Genomic DNA, 20,305 nt, shown 5'->3' with positions numbered 1-20,305 from the left:
CATGGAAAATTTCCTAAGCCAGAGCCTCTTTTCTTTCCCTTTCCACCAGCTCCCACACACTTGGCACTGTGGCATTCTTTGAATAGACGGTTTTTAAAACCTCACATGCTCGTGCTATGAAAACACAGAAACTAAGTTGCTGCCTGTAATTTTCCCATGGCAGTGTCTGTGGTGGGGTCCTAAACACTCTGATCATTTGCAGCACTTGCCTTCTCAGCCCTGTGCTTGCACCAGCGGAATCGCTCCGTGAGATGACAGTGGCGCTCATTTGTGATGCATTTCAAAGTAATCTGATTAGATGATGTAAATTGTATTAAAGTACATGCTTCCCATCTAAGTTATTGTAACACATGGCTAAGCTTGTTTGTTATAAACAGAAGTATATTCTGTGTATGTTATATAAAAATTAATGTCTCATTAACTATTCCTTCAGATGGTAAAATGGAGTATAAAACCTGTCTAGACTCTTTAAAGAGCATTTCTCCACAACCCAACCCATTGTGTGCCTCCTTATTTCAGAGAGTTCAATAGGATAAGATGACCACCTGCCCAGGGCTGATGGTATTGTAACTATTTCATTGCTTGCTTCAAAAGCAAACTGAAAATAAATGCCATTAATCAAACTCTGAAGTTTCTTTTTCATTTGATGAATATCACCTCAGCATTTATACAGTCGCCAGACAAGCTTCAAGCAGCATCAGATAAAGAGTGGAATCCACAGAGAAAAACCTGTAAGTTTCTTATGATTGAGAATTACGCCCTACCACGTTATTGCATTGTTCTTTCAGATCTAGCAAACTAGTAATCAATTTGCTGACATGCCAAACTGTTTCTTGCAGTACAGACAAGGGAGGAGGGGTTGTTGCTAGGTAACCACCCTTTTACCACCCCAAACACACAACCTCAAATAATTTCTATCCTGAGAAGCAGAAGGTTCTGTCCCAGCAACTGTGTTTACTTCAGTGTGTTTCTTTCATTGCAAATTTCTTTACATACTATACTCAGAAATAATTAGCAAAAGCCTTGAATTTGACTTAGTATTTTAAAAAAAAACCAGGTAAATTTAATTGATAATGCTCTGATTGATTTTTTATTCTGTTTTATTCATTCAGTTAATTAAATTTAATTTAGTATGGAATCTGATTGGTAAAGTCCATAGTTTATTATATATACTTTATGATTTTAGCATTCCCTTATTTAAAAATGATATTTGTTGATATACTAATATAATTCTCTTAATCACGGGGAAACTTTAAAAGTTTGTGAAATGTTAAACTGCTCCTCAGTACATTTGGAGGATACAAACACATTTTTCTGGTATTTGGAGTGGACTGAATATCTGGATATAGAAAATGAATTCCTGTACCAATGTGCCAAGTCATTGTAATAAAAAAGACTAGCTCTGGCACAAATGGGAAGGTTTTAGATTACACACATACCTGATTCTATGTTTCCATTTTTGCTCCCAAAGTGTCTTTATGATTTCCTGTTGGAGTTTCAAAGAGTCAACTTTCACATTAAGACCTTTGATCCATTTTTAATTGACCTTTGCACAAGATGAATAAAATGGAATTCTACTTTCATTTTTATACGTATGAATGAACAAACAGTATTGTCATTTGTTGAAGAGGTTTTTTTTTTCCTCCAATGTATATTCTTTTTTAGCCACTGTATTGGAACAGATGTCTATAGTTGCGTAGGTATCTGTTTTATTCTCTGGGATCTTGAGCCACAAAGTTTCTGCTGCTAAAACTCCATATGAAACTCCATTTCATAATATAACTTGAGATCAACTGTTGTGATACACCTAGCATTGTTATTTTTCCTCGGGATGTCTTTGGCTATACTAGATCTTTGGTGCTTTCATATTAATTTAAGAAATACTTTTTTATTCTTGTAAAAAAGTTATTGGAATGTGTGGTTATTTTAATAAAATGGTCTTAATGGGTTTATTAGTTTGGATGTTTGGTCCCTTGGGTAAAACTGTTTGAGGAAGGATTAGGAGGTATGGCCTTGCAAGAATAGCTGTGTCATTGGTGGTGGGCTTTGGCCAGGCCCAGTATCTATCTATCTATCTATCTATCTATCTATCTATATCTATCTATCTATCTATCTATCTATCTCTATCTCTATCTCTCTCGTTCACTTGCTCCTACTTGCAGATTAGGATATAAGTTCTTTGTCACTGCTTCAGTTCAGTTCCATGCCTGCCTGCTACCATGCTTCTCACCATTGATGCTCACTGACTCACCCTCCAGTTAAATTAGCTCCTTTACAAGTTGCCTTGGTCGTCTTGTCTCTTCAAAGTCAAAGAAAAGTAGGAAAGACAGAATGCTGCTTTAAATTGCATTCATCTTTAGATCATCTTCACCCCACGAACATGAGCGATCTTCCCATCACCTGGTGTTTTCATCAAATTCTTTCCCCACTGTTAAATTCCTACCGCAGAGATCTTTCACTTTCATGGTTAGTATTATTTCCATTTTTCTTCTTCTGTGAACAGGATTTTCTCTAATCATGTTACTTATTGTTATATAGAACAGCTACTGTTTCTTAATACTGTTTTTTATCTTACTAGTTTTCTAAAAATGTTTACCAGAACTATGAGTTGTTTAAGGTAGTCTTTTAGGTCTTTACATACAGGATCATATAATTAGCAGAGGGCAATAATTATTTTCAATTTGCATCCTTTTTCTTTCTGTTGCCTTAATAGCCATCCATTATATTGAATAAAGTGCAGAAGTGGGCTTGTCTAATTTCTGACTTGTGAAAACTGGTTTTACTTTTTCCATACTAAGGAAAATTATTTCCTTTCCTACTTAGTCTCTAAGCCATCTTGGCACATGTTTGATCTTTATATCCTTAATTCCGCGTAAGATGATTCATGCTTTCACCAATACAAATACACAGTTTTCCACAGGACTACAACTCATCTTTTTTTTATTTTGAAGTTTTAAAATATAAATTCTTGATTGATTCTTTGGGAATTTCACATTATGCACCCTAATTCTGCTCACATCATGGTCCCCCCCATATCATCCCCTCACCTCCACAGCACCCCCAAAAGAGAAAATAAAAGATAAAATCAAACCAGAGCAAAATAAAACAAGGAAACAAAAACAAGAGCAAAACTCTTCATTTCTCCTTCTTTTCTGCCTCTCCAACACCTCTTCATTTGTCCTGGTGCCATTGGGAGCCGTGTATAACATAGTATACTCTTTCGTCCAACTGGCTTTACTAGCCAGTGTTCATTGCAATAAGTCACAGGTCTGGCTCCTGCAGAACAATAGCAACAGGATCTCCATGACTCCGGCAGCCCCAATATATCCGGGGGGGGGGGTTCTGGTGAGTACCAGAAACCAGAATCTATCACTCATCTTGAAGGTGTGCCCAAATGAACTTCTTCAATTTGTAGATGTTGGCATCTTGATAAGAATGTGGCTTTGAAACCTTTACAAAGTTTCTCCTTTCAGGTCACCTTGGAAGGGCTTCCTTCTAGCTCCTCGAGATGCCCATATTCCCTTTTCCAACTCTGATCATAAATGAGATTTTCTTATGCTACTATAACGATGAAATGTTGGGATATTTTATATGGGAGTTTTCTATCTTAAACAGTGGCGATTCAACAGATGCTTTATTATTTAATAATAGCTATTTTCACATGGTAAAGGCAAACATGGGGAATGTCAGGAGGGACTAATGCCCAATAGTCACTGGGGGAGTTATGTTCTAGTATAAAATTTACATGATAAAAAACAGGAATAAAGAATAAAGTTACATGTTAATAATGATAACACCAGAAAGAAAACCCAAACAAATTAAGTAAAATGTAAGAATCACAAAAATTTTACAAAACTCCAGTTAGTAAGAATTCACTTTTAACATAAAGCTCATAGTGGATTTAAAAGTATAATTTTAATATATTCTACTTACAGCAAAATATACATGAAAATATTTGAAATACAATATGTGTTAAATAGAATGAATAAATATTTATTAAAATATTGAGATAAATTGAGATAGGAAATTAGGAATGCCTCAAAAGGAAGAAAACGTTGAATTTGTTTTAAAAAGCATTTACCAAAAATAAGAGTCCAACAGCATGTAAACTTATGTTTTAAATGACTTACCATCTATTTCATAAAGCAAAATTGTGGGGCATACTGAAGAAAACCAAACAAAAATATATAAACTGAATAGAGGCATTATTCCTTCCATTTCTGAGTTGTGTGGTGATTCTAGGGAGGCTGATGCACAGCCAGGGTCTTGCTTTTAAAACATAAACACAAAATAATTTTTAAAACATAAAAATGCTTGAGGAACAGTGAAGATTATTCAGATATACATAAAGTACGATGGTAACTTAGAGAAAATATTCCTAAAGAGTATCATAAGAAATGGCTCCAAAATCAAAGCTGAGTGACTTTCAGAGGTTGCAGGTTAGAACACAACGGGAGAAGCAAAGGACCATGTTTGTATCCTGCTGAACCGACAAGCCCTTCACATGTCACAGACATCCCAAAGATGTTCTTATGCTGGCCCAAGAGGTAGTTCAGACAACAGTGCAGATGACAGTGTCTTTTGTGATAACAAACAGCTAAAGGCAAAACAAAATTGTCTTTCCCACATGATCAAATAGATTTCTCAAGGATTCTGTGGTTGAAAAAAAAAAACATCAAGATACTATATAAATTTCCAACATGATTTTATCTTATAAAATATTATGCCTAAGAAACAAAATTAGTTTTTTCCTTCTTTATATTAAGTTTATTTTAACTGAGACACAAACGCATAGGAATCATACATATTTATGTGATATCATGTGACATTTCTACATGTGTTTACTTTGTGAAATGTTTAAATCATTTCAAACGTCTCTCTCTCCAAACATTTAGCATTTATTTATGGTGAAATCATTTAAACTCCTATCTTCAGTGTTTGAAAATACATAGTATATTATTACCATTTATAGCTACTCTGTTTTTCAAGTGAACACAAGAGATTCTTACTCTTTTTTTAATTTTTTGAGAATTTCATACATGAGTTTTATATTTACATTTTACCACTCCCTCTTTTCCCCTCCACTTCCTTCCGTGTCTTCCACTTCCCGTCAAATTGTTGACAGTGTGTGTGTGTGTGTGTGTGTGTGTGAATAAAACCTGCTGAGTTCATTTATTGTTGCTCATGAGTACATGTTTAATGTTGAATAGTTTGTGTTATAATTTTAAAACGACAGGGAAGAGAGACGAACCCCGTGCGACAGAGGTCATGTAGAGAGCTTTATGGGGGATGGTAATGGCCTCTGGAGACTAGAGCCGCAGAAGAGAAGACACGAGGCAGGCAGGGACCGCTTATGAGGGGACATGGCTATGTAGTCAATGATGACATTTTCAGGATCTGAGCAGGCCAGACTACTACCTGACTACTGGCAAGCCCATGCGCGCAGAGATAAACAACCTGCCAGGTCCCCAAGGGGCAAACCAGCATAATGCCTGAATGCTAACACTTTGGATTGAATACTAGGGGGCTCCATTCTGGATAAGACCCTCTCTCAACAGCCACCAATTCCCCATAGCTCTTCAACTAAGAGTGGGGCCTTGTGAGATTTCCATCATCCACATTGGGGTGTCAGCTGGTGTTACTGTGAAGGTCTTGTTTAGGTGACCATATTGAAATTTCATAGGCACAGCTTCCCTGCCATATACAGAAGATACTACCAGTAGCCATCTTGGTCCTCTGACTCCCTTTCTGCCACCTCTTCAGCAATGCTCCCCGAAACCTATCTAATCTCATGTTATTGGCCACCCAAGCAGTGTCAGGTACGGGTTCCATCTCATTGAATGTGACTAAATCAAATCAGATATGGTTGGTTACTCCACAATATTTGTGACATTATTTTACCAGTCTATCTTGCAGATAGATCACCACTATAGATTAAAGGGTTTGTAGCTAGATAGGTGTTTAGCTTCCTCCTTTGGTAGTATGCAGAATATTTTCCAGTACCGTGAACACTAGTACAAGGGGGTAAAGGCTCTAGCAAGATATGGAATGCCTCTATATATACTGTGAAAATGTTTTATTACCATTGGTTAATAAAGAAGCTGCTTTGGCCTATGGCAGGACAGAATATAGCTAGGTGGAAAGCCAAATTGAGCACAGGGAGAAAGAAGGCAGAGTCAAGGGGATGCCAGCAGCCACCGGAGAAGCAAATGTGAGGTAACAAGTCAAAAGCCTCGTGGCAAAATATAAAATGATAGAAATTTGATAATTTGAAGGGGAGGTATGGGGGATGGAAACACGAGAGATCAAAAAGACTGAGTTGGGGGAAGGATGGAGGGAGAGAGCAAAAAAAGAGATATCTTAATAGAGGGAGCCATTATGGGGTTAGGGAGAAACGTGGTGTTAGAAACAATTCTCAAGAATCCACAAGGATGCCACAAAGAGCATAAAATATCTTGGGGTAACCCTGACCAAGGAAGTGAAAGATCTATTTGACAAGAACTTTAAGTCTTTGAAGAAAGAAATAGAAGAGGACACCAGAAAATGGAAGGATCTCCCTTGCTCTTGGATTGGGAGGATCAACATAGTAAAAATGGCAATTCTACCAAAAGCAATCTATAGATTCAATGCAATCCCCATCAAAATCCCATCAAAATTCTTCACAGATCTGGAGAAGACAATACTCAACTTTATATGGAAAAACAAAAAACCCAGGATAGCCAAAACAATCTTATACAATAAAGGAACGTCTGGAGGCATTACCATCCCTGACTTCAAACTCTATTACAGAGCTACAGTATTGAAAACAGCTTGGTATTGGCATAAAAACAGAGAAGTCGACCAATGGAATCGAATAGAAGACCCTGACTTTAACCCACAAACATATGAACACCTGATTTTTGATAAAGGAGCTAAAAGTATATAATGGAAAAAAGAGAGCATCTTCAACAAATTGTGCTGGCACAACTGGATGTCAATCTGTAGAAGAATGAAAATAGACCCATATCTATCACCATGCACAAAACTCAAGTCCAAGTGGGTGAAAGACCTCAATATCAGTCTGAACACACTGAACCTGATTGAAGAGAAAGTGGGAAGTACTCTACAACACGTGGGCACAGGAGACCACTTCCTACGTATAACCCCAGCAGCACAGACAGTAAGGGCCTCATTGAATAAATGGGACCTCCTGAGACTGAGAAGCTTCTGTAAAGCAAAGGACACTGTTGCTAAGACAGAAAGGCAACCCACTGACTGGGAGAAGATCTTCACCAACCCCACAACTGACAAAGGTCTGATCTCCAAAATATATAAAGAACTCAAGAAACTAGACCGTAAAAGGCTAATCAACCCAATTATAAAATGGGGCACTGAGTTGAACAGAGATCTCTCAACAGAAGAAGTTCAAATGGCCAAAAGACACCTAAGGTCATGCTCGACTTCCTTAGCGATCAGGGAAATGCAAATCAAGACAACTTTAAGATACCATCTTACACCTGTCAGAATGGCGAAAATCAAAAACACCAATGATAGCCTTTGCTGGAGAGGTTGTGAAGAAAGGGGTACACTCATCCATTGCTGGTGGGAATGCAAACTTGTGCAACCACTCTGGAAAGCAGTGTGGAGGTTTCTCAGGAAATTTGGGATCAACCTACCCATGGACCCAGCAATACCACTCTTGGGAATATACCCAAGAGAGGCCTTATCACACAACAAAAGTATATGCTCTACTTTGTTTATAGCAGCATTGTTTGTAATAGCCAGAACCTGGAAACAACCTAGATGCCCTTCAATTGAAGAATGGATGAAGAAAGTATGGAATATATACATATTAGAGTACTACTCAGCAGTAAAAAACAAGGACTTCTTGAAGTTTGCAGGCAAATGGATGGAAATAGAAAACACCATCCTGAGTGAGGTAAGCCAGACCCAAAAAGAGGAACATGGTATGTTCTCACTCATATTAGGTTTCTAGCCATAAATAAAGGACATTGAACCTATAATTCGGGTTCTTAGAGAAGCTAAATAAGAAGGAGAACCCAAAGAAAATCATATAGGCATCCTCCTGAATATTAACCTTCCTTCATCAGGCGATGAAAGGAGACAGAGACAGAGACCCACATTGGAGCACCGGACTGAAATCTCAAGGTCCAAATCAGGAGCACAAGGAGAGAGAGCACAAGCAAGGAACTCAGGACCGCAAGGGGTGCACCCATACACTGAGACAATGGGGATGTTCTATCAGGAACTCACCAAGACCAGCTGGCCTGGGTCTGAAAAAGCCTGGGTCAAAACTGGTCTCGGTGAACATAGCGGACAAGGAGGACTACTGAGACCTCAAGAACAATGGCAATGGGTTTTTGATTCTACTGGACCTATTGGTTTCGTGGGAGCCTAGGCAGTTTCGTGGATGCTCACCTTACTAGACCTGGATGGAGGTGGGTGGTCCTTGGACTTCCCACAGGGCAGAGAACCCTGATTGCTCTTTGGGCTGACGAGGGAGGGGGATTTGATTGGGGGAGGGGGTGGGAAAGGGGAGGCGGCGATGGGGAAGAGACAGAAATCTTTAATAAATAAATAAATTAATTAAAAAAATAAAGTATACAAGTTAAAAAAAAAAAAGAATCCACAAGGACGACCCCAGCTAAGACTCCTAGCAATAGTGGAGAGAGTGTGTGAAAGGGCGTTCCATTTTAACCAGATTTGTTTCTAACTGTCAACTTAGAACCCATATCCAGTAACTGATGGAAGCAGATGCAGTAATCCACAGCCAAGCACTGAGCTGAGCTCTTGGAGTTCAGCTGAAGAGAGGGAGGAGGGATCATATGAACAAGGGGAGTCAAGAGTTTGACGTAGCCAGGAGGTGGTGGTGCACGCCTTTAGTCTCAGCACTCAGAAGGCAGAAGCAGGCAGATCTCTGTGAGTTCAGGGCCAGCCTGGTCTACAAGAGCTAGTTCCAGGACAGGCTCCAAAACAACACAGAGAAATCCTGTCTCAAAAAAAAAAAAGTTTGATTGATGGGGGGAAAAAAAAACACAGTGACAACTGACCCAAGCTACTGGGAGCTCATATACTATGGACTGACAGCTGGGGAACTTGCATGGGACCGAACTAGGTCCTCTGAATGTTGGTGACAGTATGTGGCTTGATCTGTTGGGGGGCCTGGCAGTGGCACCACAACCTATCCCAGGTGCATGAACTGGTTTTTTGGAGCCCATTCTCTACGGTGGAATATTTTGCTCAACCTTGATACAGGAGGGAGGAGGGCTTGGTCCTGCCTCAAGTTGATATGCCAGAATTTGTTGACTCCCCAAGGAAGACCTTACCCTCTCTGAGAAGTAGATGGCGGTGAGAGGTGGGGACAGGAGAAGAGGAGGGAGGGGAAACTGGAATTGGTACATAAAATGAAAAGTAAATTTTTAATGAAAAAAGGAATGGGTTAATTTAAAAGTAAGAGCTGGAAGCTGGGCATACACTTTTAATCCCAGCACTCAGGAGGCAGAGGCGTGCAAATCTCTGTGAGTTCGAGACCAGCCTAGTCTACAGAGTGAGTTCCAAGACAGGCACCAAAGCTACACAGAGAAACCCTGTCTCGGAAGATTTTAAAAAAAAAAAAAAAAAAAGTAAGAGCTAGTTAGTAATGACTCTGAGCCATCGGCCAAACTTTTACAATTAATATAAGCCTCAGAGTGGCTATTCAGGAACTGCAGGAAGGAGAAAACTTACACTAGGTAGTCACCATCTCTACTATTCCATGTTCAATGAGTTGTATATTATTATCTTCAGCTATAGGACCTAGCTATTCTATCAGTTTGTAGAGAGTAACCTATAGCCTTGGCAATAGCCTTGGTATTTGGGGGATTCCCATGGGACATCTTTGACCAACACTAGATTAGATAAAACCCATTCCCAGTATCGGAAGCTTCATTTGGTGTCAAGAGATATCCAACCAGGGCTCTGTCTTCCTGTGATTTTATTTAGAACACCTACATATATGTATATATTTTAAGAAGTGTCTACAATGTTATTTCCATATGACCCCTCAAATAGCCTCAATGATTTAGTTTTAGTACCCCACCCTCTTTACCTCCCTCTTCCCTCCCTATCTTCACTTGATCCTCCTGTTCCAGTCCATGCATAGCTGTCTGTTCTATTTCCCTGTAGAAAGCCGTCCCTCCCCACCCACTTCCTAGTCCCTCTGTGGTTACATAGATTGCAGTTTGCAATAATCCACATATAAGGAAATACATACCATATTTATCTTTCTGGGTCTGGATTACCTCATTCAGAATTATTTTTTATCTCCATCCATTTAGCTGTAAATTTCATTTCTTAACAACTGAATAATATTCTGTTGTGTAAATGTACCACATTTTCTCTATCCATTCAACCAGTGATAGACACCTAAACTGTTTCCAGTTTACAGCTCTGATGAATAGAGCAGCAATGAACATGGTTGACCAAATGTCTCTGAAGTAGAATGAAGGGGACTTTGGGTATTAGTATCACAGGCTCTTGAGGTAGATCAATAACCAACTTCCTGAGGAACCATCACACTGATTTCCACAGTGACTGTATAAGTTTGCACTTCCGCCTGCAGTGGATGAGAGTGTTCCCCTTCCAACACATCTTCACCAGCATCAGCTGTCATTTGTTTTATTGATCTTGGCCATTATGACTCATATAAGATGAAATCTCAAAGTAGTTTTGATTTGCATTTCCCTAATGACTAAAGATGTTGAACATTTCTTTCAGTGTTTCTCTGCCATTTGAGTTTTCTCTTTTGAGAATTCTCTGTTTAGATATGTACATCATTTTTATTGAAATATTTGTTTTCTAGATAACCAGGTTTTTTTAGTTCTTTATATATTTTAGTTACTATCCCTCTATCAGAGATGTAGTTGGTAAAAATCTTTTCCATATTGTAGCCTGCCTCTTTATCCGAATGATAGTGTCTTATGCCACAAAGAAACTGCAGTATTGTGAGGTCCCATTTATTAATTGCTGATCATAGTATCTATGCTACTGGTGTTTGTTTGGGAAGTCTTTTTCCTGTGTCAATGATTTTAAGAATATTCCCCCACTTTCTCTTCTGTAGAATTCAGTATGTCTGCCTGTATGTTAGGTCTTTGATCTATCTGGAGTTTTGTACAGGATGATAAGATGGATCTATTTGCATTCTTCTACATGCAAACATCCAGTTTGACCATCACCATTTATTGGAGATACTGTCTTTTTTTTCAGTGTGTATTTCTAGATTATTTATCAAAAATTGGATGTTGGTAGTTATGTAGACTCATTTCTGTATCTTCAACTCAATTCTATTGATATACATGTCCTTTTTGTTCTAGTACCATGCTGTTTTTATTATTATAGTGTTGTTGTACAACTTGAAGTCAGGAATGGTAATATGCCCAGAAGTTCTTTCATTACTCAAGAGTGTTTTAGCTATCTTGAGATATTTTGTGTTTCTACATGAATCTGACCTGTGAAGAATTGTTTTGGAATTTTGATGGGGATTGCATTAAATCTGCATATTCCTTTGTAAAAATGGTCATTTTATTATATCAATTCTACCAATCTATGAGTATGGGAGGTCTTTCTATTTTCTGATTTCTTCATTAATTTCTTTCTTCAATATCTTAAAGTTTTTATTATACAAGTCTTTCATTTGCTTGGTTAGAGATATCCCAAGATATTTTATATATTTGAAGCTATTGTGGAAGGCTATTATTGTTTCCTTGATTTATTTCTCAGTTTATTTGATACTTGTATAAAGCAAGACTACAGATTTTTGTGTGTTAATTTTGTATCCTGCTACTTAGCTGAAAGTATTTACCAGCTACAGAAGTTTCCCAGTGGGGTTTTTTTCTCTTTTTTTTAATTGATTTTTATTGAGCTCTATATTTTTCTCTGCTCCCGTCCCTGCCTATCTCCTTCCCCCTTCAACCCTCTCCCAAGGTCCCCAGGCTCCCAATTTACTCAGGAGATCTTGTCTTCTTCTATTTTCCTTGTAGATTAGATCTATATAAGTCTATCTTAGTGTCCTCATTGTTGTCTAAGTTCCCTGGGATTATGGTTTGTAGGCTGGTTTTCTTTTTTTTTATTGCTTTATAAATAATACCATTCAAAATTTCCACTTCCTCCCCTCCTCCCATTTCCCTCCCACTCCCCTACTCATCCTTCCCTAAGTCCCCCTCCAGTCCTAAGAGAGAGCAGGGTATCCTGCCCTGTGGGAAGTCCAAGGCCCTCCCCAATCCATCCAGGCTTAGGAAGGTGTGCATCCAAATAGACTAGGATCCCAAAAAGCCAATATATGTAGTAGAGACAAATCCCAGTGCCATTATCATTGGCTTCTCAGTCTGCCCCAATTGTCAGCCACATTCAGACCCAATTGTCAGCCACATTCAGAGGGTCCAGTTTGATCCCATGGTCTTTCAGTCCCAGTCCAGCTGGCCTTGGTGAGTTCCCATTAGATCAGGCACACTGTCTCAGTGGGTGGACCAACCCCTCATGGTCCTGACTTCCTTGCTCATATTCTCTCCTTCTTTCTGCTCTTCAACTGGACCTTGGGAGCTCAGTCCAATGCTCCAATACGGATCTCTGTCTCTATCTCCACCTGTCACCAGACAAAGGTTCTATGGTGATATTCAAGATATTCATCAGTCTGACTACGGGACAAGGCCAGTTCAGGTACCCTCTCCTCCACTGCCCAGGGTCCTAGCCGGGGTCATCCCCATGGACACCTGGGAAACCCTCTAGAACCAAGCTTCTTGCCAACCCTAAAATGGCTCCCTTAATTATGCTGTCTTCTTCCCCATATCCGCCCTTCCTCCATCTCAACCATCCTACTCCCCCAAGCTCTCCCCAACCCTCCCCTTCTCCCTTCTTTCTCCCCCTCTCCCCTTTCCCTCACCCCACCCCCATGCTCCCAACTTTTGCCTAGTGATCTTGTCTGCTTCCAATTTCCAGGAGGATCTATATATGTTTTTCTTTGGGTTCACCTTATTACTTAGCTTTTCTAGGATAGTGGACTATAGGCTCAATGTCCTTTGTTTATGGCTAGAATCCACTAATGAGTGAGTACATACCACATTCGTATTTTTGGGTCTGTGTTATCTCACTCAGGATAGTGTTTTCTATTTCCATCATTTGCATGCAAAATTCAAGATGTCATTGTTTTTTACCTCTGAGTAGTACTCTAATGCGTATATATTCCACACTTTCTTTATCCAAAGCTAGCATCTCCAGTGCCACCCCTGGCCAGGTCCATTTACTCAATGCCAGCCCCCAATGCCAGGCCCCATAAGTTCCAGATTTTGGGCACCCATTGTTCCAGGCCCATACACTGTAGAGTGTGGGCTCCCATATGCTCCAGGTCCATATGCTCCAGGTTGTTGGTGCCCACGTACTCCAGGTTGGTGGCCATATGATTCATTACCGTGCCCATGTGCTCCAGACAGGCCCCCGTGCTGGTGGGCACCGTGCAATCCATACTTAGGCTATGCACTTAAAGGCAGGGCCCATGTGCTCTACACTAGAGCCTACACACTCAATGGTTTGGCATCATGCCAGTGGGTGCAACCATGCGGTGCAGGCCAAAACTCATGCTGGCACCCATGTGCTCCACGCCAGAGCTAGCTTTGACCAAGCCTTTGATACGGAGCCGAACATCTTTGAAGGAAGCTTCACAGGTTTCTTTGGCTGAACTGGAGGTCATGCACCTGAAATAGCCAGGAAGGCCTGCCAGATATTTGTGAGAAATCTCCCATTTGATTATACAAGAAAGACGCTAAAGGACAAATTCAATGAATGTGGCCACATGTTGTACGCCGACATCAAGATGGAGAACGAAAAGATCAAGGGGTACCGTGTGGTTAAGTGGGAGTCTCCAGAGTGGCTGAGAAAGCCTGCCAGGTGATAAATGGCATGAAGCTGACTGGCCAAGAGACAGGTGTTTGAATGGATAGAAATGCTTAAGCAGTTGTCTTTTTTAAACACCAATACCAGACCTTTAAATTTGTATTTTTTTTTGTTAACCATTTTAATTTGTTGACCCTGATGTACAAAGATGCTTAAAATTCAGTTGCTTTTGGGGGTAGTCTGAATTAATATTTTAATGATTATGGTTTCATTTGACTGTTTACACTGAGATTGCAATGTGTACAATTTTTTATAGTTGTGGCATCTTCCTGGCATTGAATATGACTTTGATAATAAATAAATTTGTGAAAGTGGAAAAATGGCTATCTTATCAAAAGCAGACTACAGATTCAATGCAATCGCCATCAAAATCCCAACACAATTCTTCACAGACGTTGAAAGAACAATACTCAACTTTATATGGAAAAACAAAACAACCAGAATAGCTAAAACAATCCTGTACAGTAAAGGAACTTCCAGAGGCATCACCATCCCTGACATCAAACTCTACTATAGAGCTATAGTAATGATAAAAAAAGAAAAAAACAGCTTGCTATTGGCATAAAAACAGACAGGTAGATTAATGAGATCGAATCAAAGGTCCTGATATTAACCCGCACACCTAGGAACACCTGATTTTTGACAAGGCTAAAAACGGTACAATGGAAAAATGAAAGCATCTTTTACAAATGGTGCTGTCATAATTGGATATCAACACGTAAAAGATTGCAAATAGATCTGTATCTATTGCCATGCACAAAACTCAAGTTTAAATGGATCAAGGACCTCAACATAAATATAATTACATTGAACCTGATAGAAGAGAAAGTGGAAAGCAGCCTTGAATGCATTAGCACAGGGAACCACTTCCTAAATATAACCCCAGTAGCACAGACACTGAGAACAACAATCAATAAATGGGACCTCCTGAAACTGAAAAGCTTCTATAAGACAAAGGACACAGTCAACAAAACAAAATGGCAGCCTACAGAATGGGAAAAGATCTTCAACCACCACATGTCTGACAGAGGGATGATCTCTAAAACACATAAAGAACTCAATAAACTAGACATAAAAATACAAAACAATTCAATTAGAAAATAGGGTACAGATATAAACAGAGAATTCTTATCAGAAGAATCTCAAATGGCCGAAAGACATTCAAGGAATTGCTCAAAATCCTTAATCAACAGGGAAATGCAAATCAAAACAACTCTGAGATACCATCCTACACCTGTCAGAATGGCTAAGATCAAAAATACTGAGAACAGCTTTTGTTGGAGAGGATGTGGAATCAGGGGAATACTCCATTGCAGGCAGGAGTGCAAACTTGTATAGCCACTTTGGAAATCAGTATGAAAGTTTCTCAGAAAATAGGAAATCAATCTACCACAAGATCCAGCAATACTACTCTTGGGCATATACCCAAAGGATACTCAAACGTACCACAAAAACACTTGCTCAACAATGTTCATGGCAGCATTATTCGTCATAGTCAGAACCTGGATGTCCCTCAACTTAGATGTCCCTTAACTGAAGAACAGATAAATAAAGCTTTACACTATGGAATATTACTCAGCTGTAAAAAAAAAAATGTATGGAACTAGGGAAAAAAACATCTTGAGTGAGGTAACCCAGACACAGAGGGACAAACATGGTATGTATTCACTCATAAGTAGATATTAGATGATAACCTGACTACAATCCACAGCTCCAAAGAAGCTAGGTAACAATGGAGACTCTAAGAGAGGCACATGGATCACCCTGGGAAGGGGAATTAGATGAGATCTCTTAGGTAAACTGAGGGTTAGGGGAACTGTAAAGAGAAGGGTGTAGGAGATGAGAGCATGAGGGAACAGGATGGTTGAGGGGGGAGAGGGACAGAATGGGAGAGTAGTGAAAGAGAGATATTGATAGAGAGAACCGCTATGGGGTTAGAGGGAAACCTGCTGCTAGAGAAATTCCCAAGAATCCACAGGGACGACCCCAGCTAAAACTCCTAGCAATAGTGGAAAGGGTTCCAAACTGGCCTTCCCTGTAATCAAATTGGTAAATACCCCAACTATCTTCATAGAGCCTTTATCCAGTGACTGATGGAACCAGATGCGGAGATCCAGGCCAAGCTCTGAGAATCCAGAGAGGGAAGAGGGAATATAAGAAAAGAAAAGCCAAGATCATGATCGTCATGTCCAGATATGGAGAGCAGGGGTGAAAAGGCCTGTAACTCTGTGGCTTTTAAGCAGTATTTACTGCTTAAAGTTTCTTCTCCATCCAAAAATGACTCTTGATCTTCATAATTGCTGGACCTCATCTGCATTGGGTATCAGTCAAAAACCCATGTGCAGCGTAACTGCATGCTAACTTCTTATTCTCATTCGTATTCCAAAAGGAGCCCAGAATATGCCTTTAGTTACTCACCTGCACTTACTCCAAATATCTATTACCTCATAGTACTCACCTTGAAAAATTATGTTCATCTGCTTGTTCCTTTCCCAAACCCAGCCTTCGTCTCAAATGCAAAGTGTTGTTCACAGAACACCTTCAGATAAAGCCATATGGGTTTTCCCCTGGAGGAACGCATCTTACAGACTCACATGTGGAAATGTAGCCAGGTATTATTTTCTGCATCAGGAACTTAAGAAAGAAATGGAAATCACTCGTATCTCCAGAGTCTCCAAATCCTTCTAATTATCTCTTCACAGCATCTCTCATTAGAAAGCAGCAGAGAGTCCCCATACTCTGATGCCTTGCCCAGGTTTAGTACAAATGGAGTAACTTATCCTACCTCAACTTGATAGGCCGTGCTTTGTAGGCACCCATGGGAGACCTGCCCCCTTCTGAATAGAAAGTGAGTAGGAGTAGATGATGAGGCAGAGGGGAGGCAGAAAAGGGAACAGGAGGAAAGGAGGGAAAGAGAAAGAGAGAAGGAAGGGAGGAAAGGAGGGAGGGAGGGAGGGAGAGAGAGAGAGAGAGAGAGAGAGAGAGAGAGAGAGAGAGAGAAGCAAAGAAATTCACAAACAGTCCTAGGAAAATTAAAATCAAAGTTCAAAGGTCTGTAACTATGGGAAAGAGGCAAAACCACAAGAAATGAAAAGTTCCTTTTTGGAAATCATTTGGTGCCTAAAAGGGCATCTCTTTTGTACTTGTTCCTGACCTCTCCTAACCTTTACTGAAATCAAATTATTCTTAATGAAATGCATCTTACCTATTAATGTTTGGCTACATTTAGTCCATCTGATATGCAGGCATAGTGCCCCAGCCTGCTGGTGAAATCTATTGAAGCTGTAAAATGTTAAGGGCTGTCTGAAATCAAATTATTGCAAATATCCAAAATAAATCCCTGGGCAAAGAAATTTAAAAAAAAAAAAAACATAAATGATCAGAGAAATGGAGAGAGAGTGGCAAGAACATAGGAAAAAAAAGACTAGGCAGAGAAATGAGAGAGAGAGAGAGAGACAGAGACAGAGACAGAGACAGAGACAGAGACAGAGACAGAGACAGAGAGAGAATGGTATGAATGGAGGTAAAATGCTGGGTGTAAAGTAGAGAACGAACTTGAAAAAAGGAGGCAGAGGAAGACAAGAGGGGAAGAACAAAAAGAAGAGAACAGACAAGTAAGAGTGATTACATTTTAAATAGAGTAATATATACATAATTTAGAAAATATTTATTATATAATAACTTAGTTTGTATTAAATAATAGGCCTATATATAATTTAGTATATATTTAGATTGGTTATATATGTAATATTTAGTAATCTGGTGTGGGAAGTTCTTCTGTCAATGTGTTGCTTTTATTGGTTAATGAATAAAGAAACTGCTTTGGCCTATAGCAAGGCAGGGAAAACTAAACTGAATACTGGGAGAAAGAAGGCAGAATCAAGAGATGCCATGTAGCCACCACTGGGGACAGACAAGCCAGAACTTTACCCGGTAAGCCACAGCCTTGTGTCAATACACAGATTAATAGAAATGGGTTAAATTAAGATGTAAGAGCTAGCCAATAAGAATCTAGAGTAATAAATAGGTCAAGCAGTGATTTAATTAATAAAGTTTCTGTGTGGTTCTTTTGGGGCTGAGTAGCTGGGAACAAACAAGCAGCCTCCCACAACAGTAGTCTACAAACATTAGGTTAGTAGTCATGATTCCTCTTCTGTCTAGTATTATTCTTGCCTTGTGTGGTGCCCTTTTTATCTTGAAATTTTATTTTAAGAATATTTTTAGTGTATTAAGTAAAATTTGCTTTTCTCTGTATATATTGCTCAATAAATATTAATTTGTATATACATACATGTAATCCTTGTTGTAATCAGAACTCTATACTTCATCCACCATGCATGGATACTTTGTAATCTATTAATGTGTTTTGTTTTAGTTAATGTTCTAAGAGACACCATGACCATGGCAACTCTTACAAAGGAAAACATGCAATTGGGAATGACTTACAGGTTCAGAGGTTTAGTTTATTATTATCATGGCAAGAAGCATGGTGGTTTGCAGGCAGACATGGTGCTCGAGAAGGAGCCAAGATTTCTACATCTGAATTAGCAGGTAACAGGGAGAGGAGGAAAGAGAGAGAAAGAGAGAGAGAGAGAGAGAGAGAGAGAGAGAGAGAGAGAGAGAGAGAGAGAGACTGGCTTCGCTTGAGCATTTGAAAGCTCAAAGCCCACCCCAATGACACACTTCCTCCAGCAAGGTCACACCTCCTAAGAGTGCCATTCCCTAGTGACAAAGCATTTAAATCTATGAGCCTATGGGGGCCATTCCTATTCATACCACCACATGTTTCTTGGACATAGTTTCAGGAGATTTGAAAAAAGATTATAAAGATTGAATTATTCCATATCTTCTCCTTGAAGACCTGTTTTCACCCAGCATAGCATCTCCTAAGATTAATCTAGATGTGATACATATTAGTAGTGCAATTCTCTTATGGCTAAGTGGTGTTACTTCATAAAACTCAGTCGCGATTTCATCATCATTCACTCAATGAACAGCATTAAGGTTACTTTTAGTTTTCATTGACTGCAAAAAAAATCACAAAGAAACAAATAAAATGCCTGGAACAGTCATATATAGGACTTTGCATGATTTTTTTTATTTCTCTAGACTAAATAGCAAAGGATGAGACTGGCAGAATCTTGGGGAACCTGAAGCTGCCATTAATAACCTTTAATCAAACTACTTCCCAAAGTGACTACTATTTTGCAAACCCATCAGTAACGTGTGAGTGAGCCATTTGTTCTCCTTTCTCAATAGCTGGTACGATCAGTACCTTTGAAACTGCTCTCTTTCTCTCGTGTGTAAGTTGCACACTGGTACCTCAAGGTTTTAAGTAGTAGTACTAATCCCTGCTAATGAATACCCTTTTTCAGCTTATTACAGGTTTTGGGATAAACATCTACTCAAGTCCTTTTACTACTTACTGAAACTCTATTGTTGATTTTCATCATTACAAATTTTTGATATTTCTCATATATTCTTGTGAAATATAAATACATTGATAGTCTCTGTTGTGTGTGTGATCTAGTAAGTTTTCCACCAATATGTAAGTTATCTCTACTTCATCTTGAAGGTACTTTATGTAAAGCAAAATTTTTAAACTTTGGAAAATAACAAATTTACTATTTTGTTTATGAATCATCTTATTGATATTTATAAAATGCAGCCCCAAACCACAATAATACAAATTTAATAAAATTAAGTAATCAGATTTTCACAGTCATAATACTGTCCTATCTATTCTGTGTCGTAGATCGATGTTTCTACCTCTTTGCGAAAACTATACTGTGCTATAATTTTGAAATAAGTTTTAGAACTAACAGTGATCTTCAAACAATGATGCATTTTTTTGTCTTTTTTAATCAACTATTCTATGCCCTTTGACCTTCCATGTGTTTTAAAGTTAACTTGTTTTGAGTTAGATTCACTTTTTCTGAATCTAAAATTCATGGTCATTCCTAGAATTTTAAACTTCTGTTGGGCTTGTCTCTTTTTTTTCTCTTATTTTTGGATTAATAAAGAGTACAATGTGAACCTCTGAAACAAAGGCAGCAACATAAGCATGTTTGGAAGAATGCAGTTTAATATGCATAAATATGTGTGATGATCCTTATCTTTGAGAAACTCATACTCCACCCAATCAGCAGCCTTTGTTACCATATTCTAGATTAAAATTGTTGTGAGGGTCTGGGGGGGAAAAAAAAACTCTATTCTGCGCTCCATTCTCTGAACACTGGAACTATTTCTCATTGTCTTCTAGTCTTTCTAAAGTTTCCTTTCTACTACTGTCTTCTAAAACTACTGTTAAAGAATTAAATGGTAGAGGATGGAAAGGACAATTCTACTTCTAGTCCCTGATTTTACCAGTTTCTCATGCCAG

The sequence above is a fragment of the Alexandromys fortis genome, unplaced genomic scaffold (genome assembly GCF_014885135.2).
Source record: "Alexandromys fortis isolate MF-2015 unplaced genomic scaffold, M_Fortis_MF-2015_v1.1 scaffold_25, whole genome shotgun sequence".
NCBI classification, from domain to species: Eukaryota; Metazoa; Chordata; class Mammalia; order Rodentia; family Cricetidae; genus Alexandromys; species Alexandromys fortis.
This window is presented reverse-complemented; position numbering follows the sequence as displayed.